Genomic DNA, 24,600 nt, shown 5'->3' with positions numbered 1-24,600 from the left:
TACAAGGTAACCAAATTGTGAATAATCAGCTTATATTAGAGAATCCAACTTCTGGCTCAGCAGTTAAATCAACTTATTTATTCCAATTTACCTGAATCCCAATCCAAGTTAACCAGTAAGTTTTTTTTCTTTTTTTTTCTTTTTCTTTTTCTTTTTTTACTAATAAGTTTAAGTACTTAAGAATTTAGTCTTTATTGACTTAGACCATGGGCCAATATCCTTAATTCAAGATCTTTATGCCAATATCCTTATTGTAGCTTTGAATATTTTTTCTTAGGCATTTGCACTACACTTAATTTGGACTTCTTTTATCCATTTTTATAACACAACTATTTGATAGCAGTGTTTTCCTTTTTGGCTTATCATTTGACCACTGCCTAAGTCAAACTGTACCTACCTACAATAACCTTAAGATCTTTCCCATGAGTTCTCTAGTGTATCATATGGCATCTATCTCTTCCCACATATATAAATGGTGATGTTGTTCATATGTCTTATACTTAAAGTCAGAATAAAGGAGAAATATAATGTGCTCACTTAGCTAGATACAAAAAGATAATTTGATAAAATTAAAACTCATGAAATATACACACAAATAGAATAGAAAGACCTATCTTAAACTGAAATTTGCTCCCAGAAATGAGAACTAGGAAAGGAAGCCAGCTATTACCATATCAATGTCAAAATGTTCTGGAGGTACTGACCAGCACAATAAGGCAAGAGAAAAAAAAAAAAAAAAAAAAAAAGAAAGAAAGAAAGAAAGAAAACTATTATTATTTACAGAACACGTAATTGCTTACATTTCCTTGTGCTAGCAACAAAACTTAAAACTTGAGAACAATATCATTCATAAATAGCATCAAAAGCATTAAGTGTTTGACAATAAATTTAACAAAAATTATGCAATCCTCTACTAAAAAATATAAAATGTTACTAAGAGACAGTAATGAAGGCCAAAATTAAATGGAGAAGCATGTTATTTTCATGGATTGAAACATCATGAAGATGTTAATTATTCTCCAATTGTTCTATAAATTCAGTGTAATCACAACCAAAATCATAGAAATCTCTGTATGTGTGTGTTGCATATGCATGTGTTTACATGTGTTCGGCTGTATAAATTAACAAGCAGATTTTCTAAACTTTATATGTAAATGAAATGGGCCAATAGTCAAGAAAATTTTGGAGAAAAAAATAAAGCTGGAGGATTAACACTACTAGACCAAGAAATATTAAAAGTTATTACCGTGTTAGATAAGAAGACCAATGGAACACCAGAAGGTATAAGAAAAGAACTACATATGTATGTATGTATAACCATACATATGTATGGTTACTTGATTTATTTAAAAAAAAAAAGTAATCTTGAAGTGCACTGGATCTTTTCAATAAATGGTGTCATCAATTGGAAAAAAATGAATTTTGACAAATCTATTTTAGATGTATGATAGCCCTAATTTACAAATGTATAATAATAAAATTTCTAAAAGATAACAAAAGAAAAAAAACTTTATGCCCCTGCAACAGGGGAAAATTTCTTAAACATCAAATTGACAGAATGAACCATAAAGAGAAAAATTGGGAAGTTGCATTACATTGAAATGAAGATGTCTTATTCACCCCAAGAAAAAATTAAGAGTGAAAAGCCCAACAAATAAATTGAAAAAAGTTTCTAATACAAATATCTGACATACTACTGGTATCCTGATATATATAAAATACAGAGAAATATGAAAATGACAGAAGATCAATAGAAATCTGAGCAAAAGACTTGCATGGGCACCTTCCAAACTCCAAATAGCCAATAAGAAAGTTCTAAGCCTCGTTGTTTATCAGAAAATGTAAATAAAATCACAAGATACCGTAATACACCCAACATGCTTACAACACCTACATGCTCACAAAGTGTTGACTATATGCCAGGTAATATTTTAAATGATTTACATATATTAAGTTAATTAATCTGCACAATAATGTACTATTATTTTCACCCCTATATTTCAGATGCGGAAATGAAGGCATAAAAGGGTTAAGAAATCACCCAAGGTAAAAAAGTTTCTGGGGGCGCCTGGGTGGCTCAGTCGGTTGGGCGGCAGACTTCAGCTCAGGTCACGATTTCCGGCCCGTGAGTTTGAGCCCCACGTCGGGCTCTGTGCTGACAGCTCAGAGCCTGGAGCCTGTTTCAGATTCTGTGTCTCCCTCTCTCTGACCCTCTCCTGTTCATGCTCTGTCTCTCCCTGTCTCAAAAATAAATAAAACGTTAAAAAAAATTAAAAAAAAAAAAAAGCTTCCGTATGTTTAACTATTAAGTTACACTGCCTTTGAAACTAGAAAATAAACATAAATTAAGACCTTTAAAATCTCTATAATCTTTTTTCAAGAGTAATAAACAGCATCTAACAACTCTAAAATATCCTCTATTCTTAGGTTGAAAGATACACAGTACAAAGATAAATGAGTATATATACAAATATAAATATATATGTGTATATATATAAATATAAATTTTTGTATATAAATATTTGTATATTTTATATATATTGGTTTTTTTTAAGTAGTCTATATACCCAGCACAGAGACCAATACAGGGTTTGAACTCATGACCCTGACATCAAGACCTGAGCTGAGATCAAGAGTTGTACACTTAATTGACTGACCCACCCAGGCACCCTGATGTGAAATATATTTTTTCTGAGGATTAATATATAGTTTTAGTGCAATTCAAATTAAAACCTCCCAGTTTTGTTTCATTTTGTTGGGAAATGGATAAACGTCACCTTAATGTTAATAAGAAAGAAAAGAAATCATTAGAACAGCCATGAAAAGTATGAAATGATGCACAAGTGACTTGATAATGAGTAATTTGAATTATGAGATATCAGAAAATTCTATAAGACCATTATAATCAAATCAATATGATACTGAATTTATAGTACTCAGGAGGATAGACAAATGACTAGACTAGAAGAAAGAATCTACAGATAGGGAATTTAATAAGACTACAGTAGGCAGAATCTAAGGTCTCCCTCAAGTTTTCAATCTCTAAATGTACATGCCCTGTATATTCCCCTCCCACTGAGTATAAGCAGGACTTGTGAAATGGCAAGATTTCATTCCCATGACGTGGTTACATTATATGGGAAGGGGCTTTGCAGATGTAACTAAAGTTCTTAATCAGTTGATGTTGAGTTAAAATCAAAGGGGACATTATCATCTATGAGTCTGACCTTTCAGGACTACTCTGCTGGGAGAGATTGGAAGTGGGAAAGATAATCTTGCTGCCCTGGAAGAAGCAATCAGACATGTTGGCAACTGCTTATCGAGGAGGCCACATGTCAAGAACCTGAGAATGGCTTTTAGAAGTTTAGAACAACCCCCAGGTGACAGCTAGCAAGAAAATGGTGACCTCTGTCTTATAAAGAATTAAATTCTGTTCTAAACCAGTGAGCATAGAGAAGGATTCCATGCCACAAATGACATCAAGCCCCCAGCTGACACATTGATTGCAGCCTGATGACACCCTAAGCAGAATAGTAGCTAATTTATGCCTGGACTCCTGACTCACAGAAACTTTGACATAATAAATATGCATTATTTAAGCTGGTAAGTTTTTAGTAATTTGCTATGCAGCAATAAAAAACTAACACAATGACAAAACTGACATTTCAATACAATATAAAAAGGTTGTTTGTTTAATAAGTTGTACTGGAAAATGATCATATCTGAAAAAATATAAAAAGTTGGTACTTATCTCTTATGTTTAAAATATATTTAAAATATTATAATAAAATTTGTAAAAACAAAAATGCAAAAAAGACACTCTATGCAAAGTTTGGCTGGGAAAACATTCTTAACCAAGGGAGGAAATCCAGAATCTAAAAAAGGAAAAAGAGTGGCACCTGGATGGCTCCATTGGTTAAGTTTCTGACTCTTGATTTCAGCTCAGGTCATGATTCATGATCTTAAGATCAAGCCCCACATCAGGCTCCACACATGGAGCCTGCTTAAGATTCTCTCTCTCCCTCACCCTCTGCCCCTCCCCTGCTCACACTTTCACTAAAGAAGGAAGGAAGGAAGGAAGGAAGGAAGGAAGGAAGGAAGGAAAGAAGGAAGGAAGGAAGGAAGGAAGGAAGGAAGGAAGGAAGGAAGAAAAAGAAGGACAGGAAGGAGGTTATATTTATCCAAAAAAATGTTTAAAATCTTTGCCTGGCAAAAGTTATAATCAAGTTAATAAACAAGATTGGACTTGAAAAAATATTACGAAACATAATATCAAAATATGATAAGAGAAATATATATTGAACTCATAAACTAACAAGAAAAAGGCAGAATCTAATAGAAAATGGACGAAGGAGAAGGAACAACTAGCAAAAGATCAATAAATACAACAAACATTCTAACTCACTACAAATTAGGGAAATGAAAATAAGGAAACATATTATAAAAAAAATGTTTTAGTATAAGACCTAATGCTTATAGGGATATAAGGTAAAACTAATTTTCACTGGTAGAAATGTAGATTGTTCCAGTAACTTGGAAAAAGCAAACTGGCAACATCTCTTGAAACTTCAGGACAGAACAAGCTTACTCCTGAGAAATTAACCTTAAAAAAGAAAATTATATGTAAACATATAAGTAATCAAAGAATATGAGTGGCTGATTTTTATTATTGTGTTATTTATCTTGTTTTTTTTTTTTACAACTGACTTCTATTACTGTTATAATTTGGAAAACTGCAAGTAAGGAATATCATTAGAGAAAGAAGAAGAATAGTTGGTATTTATATAGTATTTAATATGTGCTAGCCACTACAAACATATAAATATATATATATTAATTCATCTTTTCAATCATCTTATAAGGTAAGTACCAATATCACTTTGAAATATGAATTGTTCAAGAACACACAACTAAGTAGTAGAGAATATGGACCCAAAAGTCTGATTTCAAAATCTTTACTCTTAACCACTCATAATCTACACACCATTGCACTACAAGCAAAAGGTGAGAAAGGAGTCCTTTAAGAAATCCCAAAACAGAATGCGAGAAGCCTAGAATGGTAGTTGACATGTTTTAATGTAAATATCTTGTGACACATTACCTCCAACAGGTAGGAGATTTGAAGACAGACATCTGTGTTACAAATATGAAAAGTCAAAGATGCTTTCTAAAATGAACTTTCAGGGACCCTTGGATGGTTCAGTTCATTAAACATCCTATTCTTGATCTCTGCTCAGGTCAGGATCTCCTGGTTGGTGGGATCAAGCCCCATGTTGGGCTCTGCACTGACAGTGTGGAGCCTGCTTCAGATTCTCTCTCTCCCTCTATCTCTCTGCCTCTCCCCGTGCATGTGCTCTCTCTCATGCTTTAAAAATAAATACTTTAAAAAAAAAGACAAACTTTCAGTCCCCAAAAGTAGAGCACATCCATGTCAAAAAGACAAAAACAAAAGCTAACAACTCTTAGTACAAATTTCTGGATCATGCTAAAGTTAATCTGGCTATCCTCCTATTTTAGGAAATAAAGAGCTGAAAAGATTAGTGTCCAGTATGAGATGGGTTTCTTATAAATGTACTTGCTGTCAACTTTTCCAGGTGGAAAATTGGGAGAAATAAACACAAACTGCCTGAGAGAGAGAGAGAGAGAGAGAGAGAGAGAATATCTCTTAGAATTTACCAGACTTGAACTATTTGGTAAACAAAATTTAGGGCATCTCTTCAAAATCATATGTAATCATGAACTGTAGGAAAGAAATGGAGAGTGTGAAACCTGTGTGGACTTAAATCATGACACCTCCCTCAAAATATAATTAAGCAAGTTTATCCTGAAATGAAATTTCAACACAGCATCAAATCTTTGATCCTCACTTAATGCCAAGGGATGCATTTCTTTATTACAAATGATTACTCAGGGATGACTTAAATAATTTATCTAGGAAAAAGTATAAACCAAAGTTAAATCCCATTGCTGCTTGTATGTTCTTCCATGTTAATGTTATGGGAAGAGTAACAAGCTAAAAAATATTTAAAATCCTATTCTAACCCACTGCTCAATTTTCCCTCTTAAAAATAGTTGTTAGAAGAAATTCTCTACCACATTTCATGCTAGATGTATTTTTAAGACAAGCAGTGAAACTTTATCTGTTCTTTCTAGGGTATCCTCAAGCCCCCTCATGGAAATATAAGAGAGAAATTCCTAGAGGGATAGTTAGCACCAAATTCTATTTAAATATACATCATTATCTTTTTCAAAGTGTATTCTTCAAATTGGCTTAGGTATTGGACTTTAATGAATAAATTCATTCCTTTCTAAGGAAATGAAATAATTGCTCCTTTGACTGAGAACAATCTGACATCTGTTTCACTACTTAAGGCAACTAATATTTAGAAATTATTGTTTGGTAACTTTATACCATCAGTAAGTGGCCATCAAGCCACAACAGAGGAAAATGTCCACTTGCCAACAATTTGATCATTCCTTTCTGGTAGAAAGTCTTGTCTCTGCTTCAGGGCTATTTAATTGTAGTTACAGAAGAGCCAAGCTCAGCAGGGAGAGAACTCCTCACAATTCCAAAGAAATTCAGCCCAGTCTTTTTAGCTATGACGTGTTTCAATTAACACCAATTACCACAGAAGCAACTGGTGAGTAGGGAAGTGATATCAGTGCATAACGATTGTTACGTTGGATCATGTGGGATTTTTTCATAGGTAAGGAAGACAGGAGAGAGGGAATAGAATTAAATGAACCTTTATCAGGAAAGGAAATATCCCTCAGCCTGGCACAGACAGGAGGCATTTCATCTATATTTTAATAGCTCCTTCCCAGAGGCCTCCCAACAGCCTCAAAGGACTTCCCTGTGCTCATAGGTCCATCTGTGCCCAACTTCTCCCAATGGCCATAAACCAGTATTTCCAATTGATTGTGTTTGGGAATTTTTACATTCCTTGAGCCCCCCCACTGTCCACTCTATCTTCAAAGGCAAATTATCTTCAAATATTGTCCAAATTATCTTCAAAGGCCCCAATCATTTTCCCTTTAGGGCTCTGGATATAAAGTTACATGGGTTTTCAGTTATCTGCCCCTAAAATTATTTTCCCACAGGCCCTATTATGTGTGAAAGCAAGCTCTTTTTATACACTGTACTATGTAGCATAATGCCTCTATTGCTAAAAGACATCTAATAAGGAACTGATCATTAGAGTTTATTTATTATAAAGAGATAATATAGTAATATTTACTAGAATAAAAATTGTGCTTCTTTAAAAGATATATATATATATATATATATATATATATATATATATATATATATATGTGTGTGTGTGTGAGAGAGAGAGAGAGATCAGGAGACATTTGCTGTCAAATAATTTGTTTTATTTAATGAGCTAAGGCCTATATTTAACCTCAAGGAATATACTAGAAATATATACTACTGTGGATACATTGCTTTCTAAATTTTAGTCTTATGGCTGACATATGCCAGATACTATAATATGATCTAGAGCACAAGATCACCAAGGCAGGCTTGGATCCCCAGTAGGCTCTGACCATCTTAAACAATATATATTTGGGGAGGTGATATAAAATGGTAATCATTGGCCATTTCTCCCAATATTAGTCCCTCCTCTAGATCAAGACTCCTGATCTCACGGAAAATTATGCTACTGTGCTATAAGAGAGCTGTTCTCAAGGGGAGAGCATCAAAGTAAAATGAGAAGGTGAAACTTGAAAAATAGGCACCAGAAAGCCTAGCCCACATAGAAGGCAGAATTTTTGGAATACAAAAGAAAATAAACGGAGGGAATATGGTGTTAAATCTTCTCATGTTGTGAAAGACTGACCTTAGACAAGTTATTAAAAACATTCAAAAACATTGACATTTTTCAAAACAAAAATTATTGCTATCACTTAGATTGTAAACAAGGGCATCTTCTCATTTTTCTATAATCCCTTCCCACTTGATGGCCAATTGAATTTTTCTAAAAGAAAACATAAATCAGAGTAAAAGTAGGCATATTGAGAAATATTTATAAATACATATTTATGTACATATATATTCAACCTTATTTGTAAAAAAAAGGAATTCTTGTTATCATATTGATAACAATATTGATCTTTAAAATAGAATTTAGAAATAAGAGCGAAGTTCTTTTTATATCACAGGGGTATTAGGTTCTGTCTACAATTACAGATAAGTTCCTGCAAGTCAATAGTAAACTGTCCTTTGTAGAATAAAGATCATTTATGAGCCAAAACTTTTAACTTGTCAGAGGCCACATCTTGACAACCCAAAATTTAATACTTACTTGAATTTTGGTTAAGACTTGCCTTAGGTATATGAATTGTTGGGTCTGAACATTACTATGGGACATTATTTAAACGAGTATTAACTTAAATCTTAATATCAAGTGCAGGCTTCTGCCTTTTATTCATCAAAACTATATTTAATTGATTGGATCTAACTTCAAGCATACCTCTTCCAGAAATTGCAGTTTATAAGCCACTTCTCCCTTGGAATACTATGAGAAACCCCTCCAGTGCTCAAATATACATGAGAAAAGAAAGATGGACAGATTGGGTGGTCATGGGTGGGGCGGTGGAGAATGGTGAAGAAGGGTAGAGAGTATTCCTTTTTTTTTTTTTTTTTTTTTTTTTTTTGGTCAAAACTAATAGACCCCAGAGACAGGAGATATATTGACAGCCTTTTCTTTCACCATTCTATGAACTTTTTTGTTCTCTAGATGAAGTGTTTGGAAAATGTTAGGAAATGAAGAAAAACAATGACCCGGTAACAAAGCTACTTTTATTTGTCCTCTGCCCTTAAATATACTTGGGGGAAAACAGAAAAATTAAAAAATATTAACTGTATCTTTGAAGTCAAATCATGAGATTCTACTCTTATTACATTGGAAAAAAAAAAAAAAGCTATCTGTGAAAGAGGGATTCTCCTCCCTGACTTAATACATTTCATTGGTACTAGCATAGCACATCTTCTTCTCTTATTGGATTGGTATGCCCCATGAATTGTTAGCTGTTTAATGCATAAAAAGTGCTGGACAGGACCCCTGAAATATAAATTAAAGGAATGTTTAAATATAGCTCACCGCTTGGTAACATGGGGAAAATGATGACTAAAAAGAGGACAAAGAACATCAATTCCTGGGAAAATAAAAAAGGACAAAAGGAGACAGCACACCTTTTTGGGGAGTGGGGAGAGCCCAATAATTTAAATTAATGATGCAAATAAACAGAGAATGAGCCATATCTGTAACAGCATTTGCATCTCTCGAATGGGCAGAAGCAAGTCTGAGATGAGCCATTGCCAGTACCTGTTATGGTCTGGAGCCCACGTGATCCCTCTCAGAGTCCACATCCATCCCCAGGCTGCCCATAATGCACTTAGCGGCTACTAGAACAGACTGATCTTCACTTCTCTGAATAGGTCTGTGCCCTGGACATGCCCTGCACACTACTGGTAAATAGCTAATATGGCCACCCAGAAATTGATAAGCTGATTATATCAGTTATATGGGGAAGGACAGAACGTAGAAGAGTCAAAACAATTTTGAAAAAGAAGAAAAAAACTGGAAGATCACTACTTTATTTCAAAATTATAGTAATCAAAACATGTGGAGCTGACAAAAGCACAAACATATCATATCAGTGGAAAAGAACTGACAGACAGAAATAGATCCACACATATATGGTCATATAATATGTGACAAAGGTGCAGCGTAATTTAATGGGGAAAGAATAGTCTTTTCAACAAATTGGACATACCTTTCCCCCCACCACACTAAAAATGAACTTCAGCCTTTATTTCACACCACAAAAGGATCATAGACCTAAATATAAAATCTGAAGCTATAACATTTTTGATAAAAAAAAACAGAAAAGAAAAATTTTATAATCTTTAGACAAACGTTTCTTACTGCATGTTATGGTTAATTTTATGCCTACTTATTTAGAATATAGTGAATATAATTAGCTGTTTGGCCAAACATAAGCCTAGATACTGCTATAAAGATATTCCTTAGATGTGATTGATATTTATAATCAGTTGACTTTAAGATTACTCTCCATAATATAAGGGAGCCTCAGCCAATCAATTGAAGGCCTTAAGAGCACAGGTTAAAAGTCCTGAAGGAGTTCTGCCTCCAGACTGCAACACAGAAATTCAGTTTCCAGCCTTCAGATGGAAGATTGTAACACCAACTCTTTTTTTTTAATTGTGGTTAAAATAATATGTGTGTGTGTGTGTGTGTGTGTGTGTGTGTGTGTGTGTGTGAGATCTACCCTCTTAATAAATTTTTAAGTGAACAGTAGGTATTGTTAACTTTAAGTACAATATTATACAGTAGGTCTCTAGAACTTTTTCATCTTGTAGTACTGAAACTTTATATCCATTTAACAACTCCCCATTTCTCCCTCCTCCAGCTCCTGGCAATCACCATTCTACTTTGTGTTTCTATGAGTTAGACTGCTTTAGATATCTCATAAAATTAGAATCATACAGTATTTGTCCTTGTGTGACTGGCTTATTTCATTTATCATTGTGTACTCAAAGTTCAGCCATGTTGTAGCAAATGACAGGATTTCCTTCTTTTTTATGGCATAGTAATATTTCAATGTACGTATATACCACATTTTCTTTATTCATTCATCTATCAATGGATATTTCCACCTCTGAGCTATTGTGAATAATGTTGCAATGAACATGGGAGTTCTTGAATCCATATCTCTTGAACCGGTTACCAGCTCTCATACCCACAATCATGTGACCCAATTCCTTATATCTCTCTCTTTTCCTTCTCCCCTCTTCCCTTCCTTCCCTCTCTTAAAATACTTTCTTGGTTGTCTGGAAAACACTGACTAATATAGTAAGGAAATGAAAAGACAAATCACAGATTGATTAGGAGAAAACTTTCGCAAACACAAATCTGCCAAAATACATACAATGAATATACATAAGGAATTTTTAATATTCAATAATGAGAAGCAATCAGGTAGGCAAAATGTCTGTGACATTTGAACAGACATTTCACTCAAGAATATACATGAGTGGCCAATATGGATTCCAAATAAGCACATGAAAAAGTACTTATCATAGTCATTAGGTAAACAAATTAAAATCACAATTAGATAAATTTCTGCATCTACCTCAAGAGCTAAAATTTAGACGTGACAGTACTAAGATAAATATTTGAAGCAACTGGAGCTCTTATACATTGCTTTTGGTAATGTAAATGGCATGGTCATTTATAATATGAATACACACCCACCATAACATCCAGGAATCCCACTCTTATCAAAGGAATTAAAAACATATGTCTACACAATGACTGGTAAATAAATGTTTTAGCACTTTTATTTATAATCACTCAAAACTGGAAATATCCCAAATATCTGTTAACTGGTAAATTGATAAATTAATTGTGCTATATATATCTACACAATAAAATACTACTTAGCAATAAAAAGCAATGAACTACGGATATATGCAACAACTTGGATCAATTTCAAAAGCATTACACTGAATGAAATTTAAAAAGGCACAGAAGCTTACATACTAAATGATTCCACATTTGTGACATTCTGGAAAAGTAAAAATCACTGGTAAAGAAATCAGATCAAGGACAGCATTTTGGTATAATGGAAATATTCTTTACTTTGAATGTGGTGGTTATTATTCCTCTATACATGTTTGTCAAAACTCATGAAGTTATACAATTAAAAGTTATAAATCTTACCTTAAAATTATACTTTAATAAATCTGACTTTAAGACAAAGCATGAAGAAGGATCTGACTTATCACAAAATTTCTACAAATGTGGCTCCAAGTAAAGGCTAAAATTCAAGTTAGGAGCAATTGTAAATGCTGTGTTGTCTTAGCGATGTTAAATATTAGAGGGTTCTTCCTGGAGATGGAATCTTTATACCATTGAAATTCAATTGTTTATAAAACTAAAAATCAATCTGATCATAAATTTGGAAGCTTGTTACTCTACCTCATATTCATATTCAGTACCTCGATAGTTTCAGATAAAGAAAAATTTTAAGCTCAAATAACATGTGACAACTTGCAACATTAATTCCAAAAAGCTGATATTCAAAGAAAATAAATCTTAGAAGTCCTCATATAGATAGAACAAGAGAGATAAGATACAATATACAGACTTTTTACTTAATGTCGATAAAAGTTAATATCAGAGTACAACAAGATTGTTCAGTTTTTAATGTTCTTTGTACCAATAGGTAGAAAGAGATAAGCAACAGAAACATTAGTATGTTAGGAAATCACTATTGAATAGAGAACTTTGATGGTATTTAAGGTGTACAAATAAATATTATCTTGTTTTCCCTGATCTTTTAGTAGTGGAACTATTTATTTTGCCTTATTTTAAACTTTAATCATATTACTGTATAAAGTTAGGATGTATCTCACTATGAGTATAATCTCAACCCTATATTTCTCTACAAATGTATGCCACCTGTTTTTTCTATATTTTTAAAATTGATTTTAACAAATAAAACTTCCAAAATAAATTTTTAAATTTTTTTCATTTCAGTTTTAATTAATTTAAATGGCTTTAGAGTTAAATAAAGTGCAAAATATGCAAAACCAGCTCTGACCTTTGATTTTTCCATCTGGTAGATGCCATGACCATAATTCTAATGATTTTAATGTTGTTGTTTGGGTTCTATGTTCAAAGGTACCTAAAATCTGAGGATTTCCCCAACCAATACTCCATATCCACATTTTTATCATTCTCACTGCCTTGGTCCTAATTCAAACCCTTACTAACTCTTAATTGGAGAAGAAATCAATGTCCTCCAGCCTGTTCTTGTTGACTCTCACTCTATTATTGAACATCTTCCATCTTTCTGATTTTTTTTGATCTACTTAAAAATCACTTATGGTTGTTAATTCTTAAATCAAATTGAAACTTCTCTGCATGTTATACAAAGCACTTACCAATCCATCTCCATACAGTCTTTAACTGGAGCCTTCTTTTCCCATGACTACCTTATGTCTTAGTCTTCTCAAGCTGCCATAATAAAACACCACAGAGTGGGTAGCTTAATTTACAGACATTTATTTCATGGTTTTGTAGGCTGGGAAGTCCAAGATCAAGGTGCCAGCTAATTTGGTTTCTGAAGAGAGCTCTTTCTGGCTATAGACAGTCAGCTTTTTGTTGTGTCCTCATATGATGGCAGGGGATGGGGGAGATTGGTGGTGGTGTAGGGAAGAGAGGAGAGAGAATGAGTGCTAGCTCTCTTGTGCTCTTTGTAAGGACACTAATCCTATTGGATCAGAGCCAACCCTTATAACCTCAGTTAACCTTAATAATCTCCTTATAGGCCTTATCTCCAAATACAATCATACTGGGAGTTAGAGTTTCAGCATGTGAATTTTGAGGGAACACAGTTCAGTCCACAACACCTGGAAATACATTTTAAGCTTTTAACCACAGTATACTGTATGTCAAACTTTTTCTACCTTCCTTTTTCTCTACTATTCTCTACTTTTTTCACCTCCGCAGCTTTATCCTGATCTTTCCAAGACCTATAATCATCTTCTGACTTTCCCTAGGAAAATCCTACCCATCACTTGGTGTTTTCTTTTGTTTTGTTGCATTTTCCCCCCGAAGAGTCCCCTTAATATTTCTTGCAGGGATGGTTTAGTGGTCACAAACTCCATTAGTTTTTGTTTGTCTGGGAAACTCTTTATCTCCACTCCTATTCTTAATGATAGCCTTGCTGGATAGAGTATTCTTGGTTGCATATTTTTCCCATTCAGCACATTGAATATATCCTACCACTCCCTTTTGGCCTACCAAGTTTTAGTGGACAGATCTGCTGTGAACCTGATCTGTCTTCCCTTGCAGGTTAAGGTTCCCTTTTTTCCCTTGCTGCTTTCAGGATTCTTTCCCTGTCTGCATATGTGTGAATTTGACTATGATATGCCTTGGTGATGGACAGCTTTTGTTGGATTTAATGGGAGTTCTCTGTGCTTCTTGGATTTTGATGTCTGTGTCCTTCCCCAGATTAAGAAAGTTTTCAGCTATAATTTGCTCACATAAACCTTCTGCCCCCTTTTCTCTTCATCTTCTGGGACTTCTTTGATATGAATGTTATTATATTTTATTAAGGTCACTGAATTCCCTAAGTCTACCTTCATAATCCATTACCATTGCTTCTCTCTTCTTTTCAACTTCATGACTTTCTGTAATTTTACCTTCCATATCACTAATTTGTTCTTCTGCTTCATCCACCCTCACTGTCATGGCATTCATTTGAGTTTGCACCTCAGTTATAGCATTTTAAATTTCAGCCTGACTAGCTTTCAGCTCTTTTATCTCTGCAGAAAGGGATTCTTTAGTGTCTTCCATACCTTTTTTCAAGCCAGCTAGAATCCTTATAATTGTTTTAAATTCTAGTTCAGACATCTTACTTACTTATATCTCTATCTTACTTTAATCTCTATCGATTAAATCCCTCACCATCACTTCTTCCTGTTCTTTCTTTTGGGGTGAATTCCTCCATCTTGTCATTTTCGAGGAAGAAAATAATAATTACATTAAATTAAAATTAGTGTAAAAAAACAAATAAAGGAAGCTAGATCTTAGGTGTGTTTTGGTCTGCTTGTTAAGCTTGATAGGAAAAAAAAAGAGAAAAGAGAGAAAAAATATTTTAAATTAAAAAAATAATAATATACAGCAAAATAAAATAAAAATTTTTGTTCTTTCTATATACAAGGGGGGGGGGGGGAAATAATAAAAACAAGAATAGAAGCAAAAAAAAAAAGAACAAACAAAAACCCAAATGAAGCTAGATGCAATTTCCCCTAGAGTTGAGACTTTGCAGCATACTATGATCAGTAGACTAAGCTCTTCGAAGGGATTTATGCTGGTCTTCTAAGGGAGGGGTCTGCTGCTCTTATTCTCAGGTCAACTTGCCCTAGTGAAGACATTCCTGGAGGGTGCATGTGGGTAGGGCTCTGTTCTCCAATTTGTGCTGTTTAGTTCACTGGGTTTGATCAGTGTTGGTGGGCTAATAGTTAAGATGGCTTCATTCTGCTCTCTGGAGTGGGTAGTTCACATCCTCACAGATACACAATCAATCATCTCTCCTGTGTCTCCAGCTTCTGTCAGCTCCCCACCTTCCCCGTGTCTGTGTCCAAGTTGTCTGCCTGCCAGGCAGTGACTCCCTCCAGAGTTTTATCTCAGGTGCATCTATGGTTCAAAACCCCGTACTTCATAGAATCCCATAGCTCAGATCCATGCTGATCTTCTGGGTGTGGGTCTTGCCGCTCTGTGGCCTGTACCAGCTTGTCCCAGAAAACATTCTTGCAACCATACAGTGACAGCAGCTCAGAGTTTATGGTAACTCAACACTCAGCCAGTGCCAAGGTTTGCTGCCCTCAGCTGGCATCTTTGTTCCTATACTGGTGAACAGGGTAATTCTGTGCTGCCCACAGGATCTTTTGCCCATGAGGAGGCTGTATCACCTCTACCAAATGCACGCCAAGCAGGGGAATTACTTCTCCTAGTGCAAACCAGGGAATCCTCAGACCATGCTGCCTGCTCCCAGAGCTCTGCCCTGCTTCCTCACTGGAGTACCACCAGGCCCTGAGCTCAGAAACTTCAGACTCTGTGCTCTGTTGTTTATTTTAAAAACTGGTGGCAATAGCACTGCTAGGAATTTATCCAAGGGATACAGGAGTACTGATGCATAGGGGCACTTGTACCCCAATGTTTATAGCAGCACTCTCAACAATAGCCAAATTATGGAAAGAGCCTAAATGTCCATCAACTGATGAATGGATAAAGAAATTGTGGTTTATATACACAATGGAATACTACATGGCAATGAGAAAGAATGAAATATGGCCTTTTGTAGCAATGTGGATGGAACTGGAGAGTGTGATGCTAAGTGAAATAAGCCATACAGAGAAAGACAGATACCATATGGTTTCACTCTTATGTGGATCCTGAGAAACTTAACAGAAACCCATGGGAGAGGGGAAGGAAAAAAAAAAAAAAGAGGTTAGAGTGGGAGAGAGCCAAAGCATAAGAGACTGTTAAAAACTGAGAACAAACTGAGGGTTGATGGGGGGTGGGAGGGAGGGGAGGGTGGGTGATGGGTATTGAGGAGGGCACCTTTTGGGATGAGCACTGGGTGTTGTATGGAAACCAATTTGACAATAAATTTCATATATTAAAAAAATAAATAAAAATAAATAAATTAATTAATTAATTAAAAAAAATAAAAAACTGGTGGTATTGAAACACTCTCCTTTTTCCCCCATCAGTGGCTTTGGGGAGCAGTTTTCTTGTGCAATCCCCTTTGCGTGTTTTCCCTCTTCCTCTCTTTCTCTCTAGCAACTTCCAGGGGAAGTGCTTTCCTTGTGTGAATTGGATGTGGTGCTCAATCTCCCCCTCTCTTTCTCCTCTCCACAAAAAGGGCTCTCTGCCTTCGGCAGCACTGCACGTCTTCTCTTCCCCAATTCATCTCTCCATACCACCTTATCTGCCACATTCTCTCCCTCAAATTATGCAGGTTGTTCTGTTAATTCTCAGGTCAATGTCCTAGGTGTTCAAAATGGTTTGATGTTGATCTCGCTGTGTTCAAGGGATGAGACAAACCCAGGGTCCCCTTACTACTCTGCCATCTTAGCTCCTCACTCCTATCCATCTTTAATGGTCCTCATCTAGCAGTCAAGACACTTGGGTCTTTTTTTCTATTTTTATCAATAAACTGACAGAGCAAACTGAGCAAGTTACTTAACATTTCTGCTTATTTTGCTATTTTTCAAATGAGAATGTTGGACTAGATCATTTCTGAGCTCTTATTAGTTTATGATTCTGCACAAAGTTTTCTCAGGCAGTCCTCATAGGCTTTATCTTTGTTTCCTTCTACTTCACTAAAGTCCCCTCATTTTAGATCCTAGCCTATTCTTCCCTGTATCCAAGTTAGCTGCCTATGTCTTGTGTGTATTTTGTGAATTCCTTGTAGGCGATGACCTCTCAGCCTCTAAGGCACATTGTTTTTTTGGGCTCCTTCCCTCAAAATATCAATACATGTTGAATTATTGTTAGTTCTTTGAATAAATGTTAACTCATAAATGCAGGCCAGAAATTACTGGTAATGCTGATATGTTATAATAATGCCAATCATGGGTGTTGGGATTATTTATTTCGAAATGTTACTAACGGAATGGGTAATATGGAGAGAGAGCCAATTTTCCAATTTTCCAGATGATGGCAAAGGAATTCAATTATATAAATGACACCATTCAAGACAGCAATAGAGCTGAAATGAAGGCTGAGGTATCCTTTCCGTTGCTTTTTCCAATAAAACTTTTGCTTTACTTTGCCTGCTAAGGAATAGAGTTTATGCACTTAATGAAATATTTATAATAGTTACAACACATACAATAATGTTTATAGTTGAAAGATCATTATTTTGCATATAATTTACTGAACTATGTAATGCCTCTATATACTTCACTATATATTAAACAATAAATTAAACTCTATCTGTAAGAACATAAGTTTAAAAAAAAAAAAGAAAACTAAAAGGTGCTGGATGGCTCAGTCGGTTAAGCATATGACTCTTGGTTTCAGCCCACGTCATGATTTCATGGTTTGTAAGATTGAGCCCCAGGTCGGGCTCTGCACTGACAGCGTGAAGCCTGCTTGGGATTCTCTCTCTCCCTCTCTATGCCCCAACTCCACTGTTTTCTCTCCCTCTCTCTCAAAATACATAAACATTTATCAGAAAAATATTTTTCAGCATTCCTTCTTGGAACATTGTCTCTCAAAAGTTGCATTTTGGTTTCCAAAATTGTAGATGTAATGGCAGAAATCAGAAAATAAAGACCCATATAACAAAGGACATAAAGAAGTAAATGCAAATAAAGAGTATCGAAAGATCATAATAACATTTCAAAATATCGACAGTTCAAAAAATCAAATGAAGAGCAAGAACTAAGAAATAATAAATATGGTAATAATGGTATACCATGCAGGGGTGAAGCAAGAGACACCACTCAATAAAAGATTCCTGACTAGGAACACAAAATCTTAGGTGAACTCAATTGTGAAGGCAATCAATAGGAAGATGATGAAAGTGACCCTTTAGTTTCAACTGCCTACTCTAATATAATGGTTTGGTTTTAGATGTAGTTCAGCACTGTGAGGCTGATTCATCACTATGTGTCACTGTCTACTGTGATAAGGGAATTCCGTATGTACTACATATCTAAGTTAAGGCATGCTTTTATAGGCTAACCTTATAAACTTCATGTGTATTCTTTAGGATGGGTATGGACTTTAATGGTTTAGAAGCTCAGCAATCTCACTTATTCATTGAGGCTCTTTTGATAGTTGATAGGAAGTGAATCATTCTCAATCATTTTTATAGGGACTAATGAGTATGCATGCATAAAGGTGTTTAGAAGAACGTATACCACATGAATGCATATCAATAAAATATCATTTAATATTAACTTGAAATTAAGTACTATATTTTCTAATTAGTATTTTTGATGTCTGAATGAAGACAACTGTAAAAAGACATGATAAATTGGCTTAAATTTCTTTGAAATAATTCTATTTCTGTGAAATAATTACATCCTTGTGTCCATTTTAAGCATTCACAAATGCCACGATAATTCTGTAAAATTCTATTACTAAAAAATAACTTCTTTTACTCAAAAGTACTTCACAATATCAATCTAATATCTCAGGGACCATGCAATATCATAATTATCTAAAACATCTAGTTATGGGCCTATCAATGTCATTTATTTTTCTTAACATTTTCTCCAATGATTGATTATACAAGGCAGGCAATTGGAGTCACTACGCTCTTCAAAGGAGGTAAAGCAACTCCTCGCTTTACCTCGCTTTGGATCCTCGTGGTGCTATTCAGCTCTAAGAGTACACAACAGGCAAATAATTTGTCTCTTTCTAAACCACTGGCAGATGATTACAAGAGGCTGGGCTAGTTTTTCAGTTCCATAGCATCATTAGTTACAAGTTTCATTCATCATGACTAGGAAATTGACATAGTGAAAACCCCTCTTAGATAATCTCTAAGGACTTCTAGAAAGGATGAGATGTCAGTGGAAGACAACTTCCTGAATTTCTCCACAACAGAGTTTTATTTTTAATCTGTAATGGGTATGATGAATGAATGTATGTGAACATCTAAAAAAAAAGATTATAAATATTTGAGTAAAAGCAGATATGGAGCTGTGGAATGTATTTTGGGGGATAATTTTCTTCTTTTAGTGTGACAGGCTTAGTCAGCTACATTCATCAATAGAATGCTACTCAAATTATTCATTGGATGTCTACTGCTATCGTTACATCCTGATGATAGCTTGTAGCTGTCCTCACTTAGGTAACTATACATGTTATTTCATTTGGTCCTCAAAAGAATACTTAAGAATAGACAATATCATGACAATTTTACAAATGTTGAAACTAAGGCTGGTGAAGCCAGTTAATATATTCAGGCTTAACCAACGAGTAAGTATGGGTAGAATATAAACTGGGACTATTTTTTTTAAATCACAAATATGATCCTTTGTTTACTGAAGTAGCACTACCGCCTATTATATTTACTTAATAAAAAATACTGAGTGTCAAACGTGTTAAACATTAAGTCTTCTAAAACAGGTAGCATAGCACTTACTCAAGTATACAATGTAATAATAAACATAAACTTTTATTAAGAAACTTTATTGTCCAGAATAGTTTTAGATTTGTAGAAAATTAGCAAAGATAGCACAGTGCTCCCTATAACCCAAACTCACTTTCTCCTGTTATTAACGTCCTATATAGTAAGGTACATATGTTGCAATAATAAACAAATACTGATATCTTATCATAACTAAATTCCAAATTTTATTCATATTTCCTTAGTTGTTACCCAATGTCCTTTTTCTCTTAGGATCATACCTGGGATACTATATTACATTTAGTCATCATGTCTCATTAAGCTCCTTTTGGTGTAACAGTTTCTCAAGTATTTCTTGGGTTTTGATGATAATTTTGAGAAGTATAGATCAAATATTTTGTAGAATGCCTCTCAATTGGTATTTATCAAATGTTTTTTCTCATGATTAGACTGGAGTTATGGGTCATTTTAATCCATTCAGGTTGCTGTATCAGTGACTCGGTAGCTTATAAACAAAATTTTCAGTCTTTGACAGAAATTTATGTCTCACAATTATGGAGGCTGGAAGTCCAAGATCAGTATGCCCTCATGGTCATGTGGGGGTTCTCTCCTGGCTTGCAGACTTGAAAGGGGTAGGGACCTCTCTGAAGCTGCAGGCACTAATCACACTGAACCTTAATGATTTAAGCACTCGCCAAAGGCCCTACCTTTGGAAGTAATAACATTACCTTTGGAAGTTAGAATTTCATCAAATGAATTTGGGGAGGACATAAACATTCAAACCATAGCTTGAGTTTTGGGAGAGTAATATCTCAGAGGAAAAATGCCATATCAAAACGACTTATTCCCTTGATATTGGGGTGATTACCTGGCTAAACATAAACTTTTAAGAATAACTAAAATCAGTTTAATAAATATTCAAAATAGATGCCTGAACAGAGGGACAGATAATGAAGGTAAGTGAAATGAAAATCACGTTTCTTACATCTATACAAAGTGTTTGCCGATTCAAACACTTACTGAGAAAAAGATGTTACAATCTCCTCATACAATTGTGAATATCTATTTATTTATAGTTGTGATCATTATAGTTGTGATCGTTTTCAGCTTATATTAGCCTTATGCACATTTTGAATTATTAAATCTTCCTGATGAATTTATCATTTTAATGTCATAAGTTGTACCTGTATCTCTACACATCTAATAAGACTCTTCTTAAAGTCCACTTTTTTATTTACAATTCTACATAAGCTTACTTTGGGTAGTGTTTACAGCATATATAGTTATTTTAGTCCTACTTTCTACCATTCTGTATCCTTAAGTTTGAGATGTATCTTTTGAAAACTTGCATGTAGTAGTGTTGTATGTGTTACCTAGTCTGTGAATCATTGGCATTTAATTGTTGTGGGAATATTTAATGTAATTATTCATAGATTTGAATCTGTATATACTACCTTAACATGTTCTATATATCCTTTCTTCTCAATACCTTTTTTCTCTGCTTTCTTATCTTTTTTTTTTATTAGCTACAAAATTTTAAATATTCTATCTTCTTCTGTATTAGCTTATTATATGTTATTTTACTAAAATTGTGGTTATAACCCTAAAGATGAAAACATACATCTCTTGATAAATCAAAGGTTAATTTTTCTCTATATAATTGTGTTTTTCACATATAGGTTATAGTTATCCCTTGCCTCACTTAATATGCTGTTGTTTCATATATTTGAATTCTAGAGATTTTAAACCCCAAAAACATAATTGTTATTATTGCTGTTGTTTATAAAAACAATATTCATTTAGATTTAGCTTCACAATTTTTTTTTAATTTTTTAATGTTTATTTTTGAGAGACAGAGCACAAGTGGGGAAGGGGCAGAGAGACAGGGAGACACAGAATCTGAAGCAGGCTCCAGATTCTGAGCTGTCAGCACAGAGCCCAATACAGGGCTCGAACTCACGGGCCATGAGATTATGGACCATGAGATCATAAACATAGCCGGAGGCAGACGCTTAATGGACTGAGCCACCCAGGCACCCCATAACTTCATAATTTCTCTGCTTTTACTCTTCCGTTCTTCCTGCCTTTTCTGAACTTCCATCTAGAATATTTCCCTGACGCTTGAAAATCACCTTTTATTATTTCCTTAGAGCATGTATACAAATACTAAATTCTTTTAATTAATCCTTGTCTTTATTTCACACTTATTTCTTGATATATTTTTTCTATGTTGAATTCTAGATTGACAGACACTCTTTTTCATCAATTTATATAAAGAATTCCCTGGCATCTTGGCCCCCATGTTTCTTGTTGACATCACCATCAATCTAATTGTTTGACTTTGATGTATTTTTGTTGTTGTTGTTTTTTAACCTGGGTGTCTTTTAGGTTATTCTCTTTACATTCAAATTTCAGGAGTTTTATTTTAATATGGCTAAAAGTGTATTTGTTTTTCATTAATCTTGTTTTGTGTTCAGAGGTCTCCTTGAATTTATGATGGTGATCTTTGTCCACTTCACACACACACACACACACACACACACACACACACACACACAAGTTGGCCAAATACTGCTTCTACCTTATTCTCTCTTCTCTCCACGGAGATTCAAATGACATGTCTATTGTACCCTTTTACTGTATCCCTAGGTCGTACTCTCTTTTCTCTCTTTCACATCAAGCTTCCATTTTTCAATCTCAGTATTTTATTCTGATCTATCTTCTAGTTTATTATTTCTTTCTTCAGCTACATTTCACGTGGTTTCAGTATTCCCATTTGGATCTTTTGGGTCATTTCAGAGTTTCCAGTTTCTATAGATTTTTCTTTATAAAATGTCAGTGAACATACTAAGTATAATTATTTTTAAAGTCTTTTTCATAACTTCGTTACTAGGATGATGATAATAATTCCACTCCCTGCCCTGATAACCTGTGATTCCACCTATCTTCTATTATTTCTCCTGGTTTTTTGTTCATCGTTTTTTTCCCTCATACCATATTATTTCTGACTGAGAGCCAGCTACTACTTATAAAATATTATGAAATATTTTGATGTTATCTCCTTTAATAGATGATTCACACTTGTTTCTCACAGGAGGTAAGTGCACTAGCATTTCAGGATAAATTTTATTCAATAGGATTTTTGCATCACAGAAGATTTAAGAGTTTCTTCCCTGGAAACAGACCTGATATAAAATACTAAGTCTGCCTCCTTGAACCATTTCTGTAGCATCTCTAAGTCAACACTTTTGTTTTCTTCTGTTGTTTGTAAAATGGAGGTAATAATGGGATCCTCGTCTCAGCACTGATGTGAAGGTTTTACCACAGTGTCTGAGAGGTTGCTAGCACTCAAAAATGGTAGATTATTATTTTTATCACTATTGATGAGAATGATGATGATTTTGTTAATAGGAGTTGAATTGGATATTCCTGCTGAAATTGAATTGGAAATTTTGAATTCTAAAAATTGTGAACAGAGCCCAGCGACTAGGACACACAAGAATGGATATTAATGTAAATAGCTTTTAATTTTTCCATTGATTATTTCTAATAAAATGCAAAAGCCAAGTAGGTTTCTATGCAATTAGCTATGTGTTTAATCTCTGTCAATCTGCCTCATTTTCTCTTGTTCTCTATTGATATACATCTTTCTTCTCTTTCCCAAAATACCTCTGTATCTTCCTAGCATAACTTTTGTTCATACAGGTAACAAATGTAATTAATACTGTGTTTAATGAAAGTAAGGTGGATATGGTTTAAAAGAAAAGAATAAATCATTTGAGGTAATTAAAAATAGAGACTACACAGGGCGCCTGGGTGGCTCAGTCGGTTAAGCGTCCGACTTCGGCTCAGGTCATGATCTCACAGTCTGTGAGTTCAAGCCCCGCGTCAGGCTCTGTGCTGACTGCTCAGAGCCTGGAGCCTGTTTCAGATTCTGTGTCTTCCTCTCTCTCTGCCCCTCCCCCATTCATGCTCTGTCTCTGTCTCAAAAATAAATAAACGTTAAAAAATTAAAAAAAAAAAAAGACTACATCATATGTCTACCTACATACTAAAAACATACCTCTTTTCATGGATAACTTTCTGTAATTTTACATTTTTATAAATATCAGTTAAATACTAGGTTTCTGGTTAATAATACATTTAAGAAGCTGCCCAAAGTAGTGAAAATTCTAATGTTTCTATTGGCCATTATGACACTGATGCATTTTTAAAGTTTTTAACCACTTCAAAAGAAATTGAATTAAAATCTTAAGCCAACTGGAAAGGAACTATAGAGAATGTGCATTTGGAAGAGATTAATGAAGAAATCTACTACTTTGAGGCTAATCTGTTTTTAATTAGAGCTAGAGAAATTCACCCATCGGTCCTTCATGTGCGACAGATTTTGATGAAAATGAAAAGGACTGGACTTGATAACTTTTGCAAACTTCAGATGAGGAAAATTCATTACAGCTCAAGGAAATAATTTTAGTAAAATCAGAAATATAAAAATAATAATAATTTTACAAAAGCCAGAGCATGAAAAAAATGTTGTTGAATATGGTATAATAAGTTGAAAAATAATTTTTTTCTTTAAGATGGTAAAATTTTGACTTTGCTAAAATAAGTTGTTTTTAAAAATCAAATATTCGAAAAGAAGAGAGAGAATGTCTACAGTAAGAGAACAAAAGACCAATGGGTTTCTCTTGTGAGCAAGATGCTGCCTCTTGTGTAAAAATCTATCAAGTTCTAAACATTACCTTTTATTTTTTAATTTAATCAATATAACAACTCTATGAAGACTAACATTATATACCTTTGGTCAATATTAATAAGTAAGAAAACTGGGACTGATTTTTTTTCAATTCCTCCAGTCATTACTAATGGAGTTGTGCTTCAATAGTACATCTTTATACTGTACCACAG

At 34.3% G+C, this 24,600-nt stretch overlaps 1 long non-coding RNA gene across 1 annotated transcript in view; it reads right to left on the bottom strand.

The window, feature by feature from the left end:
* Positions 1 to 24,600, bottom strand: part of LOC132683191 (uncharacterized) — a 213,452-nt gene that overhangs the window by 4,437 nt on the left and 184,415 nt on the right. The gene's annotated exons all lie outside the window — the stretch shown is intronic.

Source organism: Panthera onca, chromosome C2 (genome assembly GCF_046562875.1).
Source record: "Panthera onca isolate mPanOnc1 chromosome C2, mPanOnc1 haplotype 2, whole genome shotgun sequence".
Taxonomy (NCBI): Eukaryota; Metazoa; Chordata; class Mammalia; order Carnivora; family Felidae; genus Panthera; species Panthera onca.
Note: the sequence above shows the minus strand (reverse complement) of the source record. Positions and strands in the feature narration are given on the sequence as shown.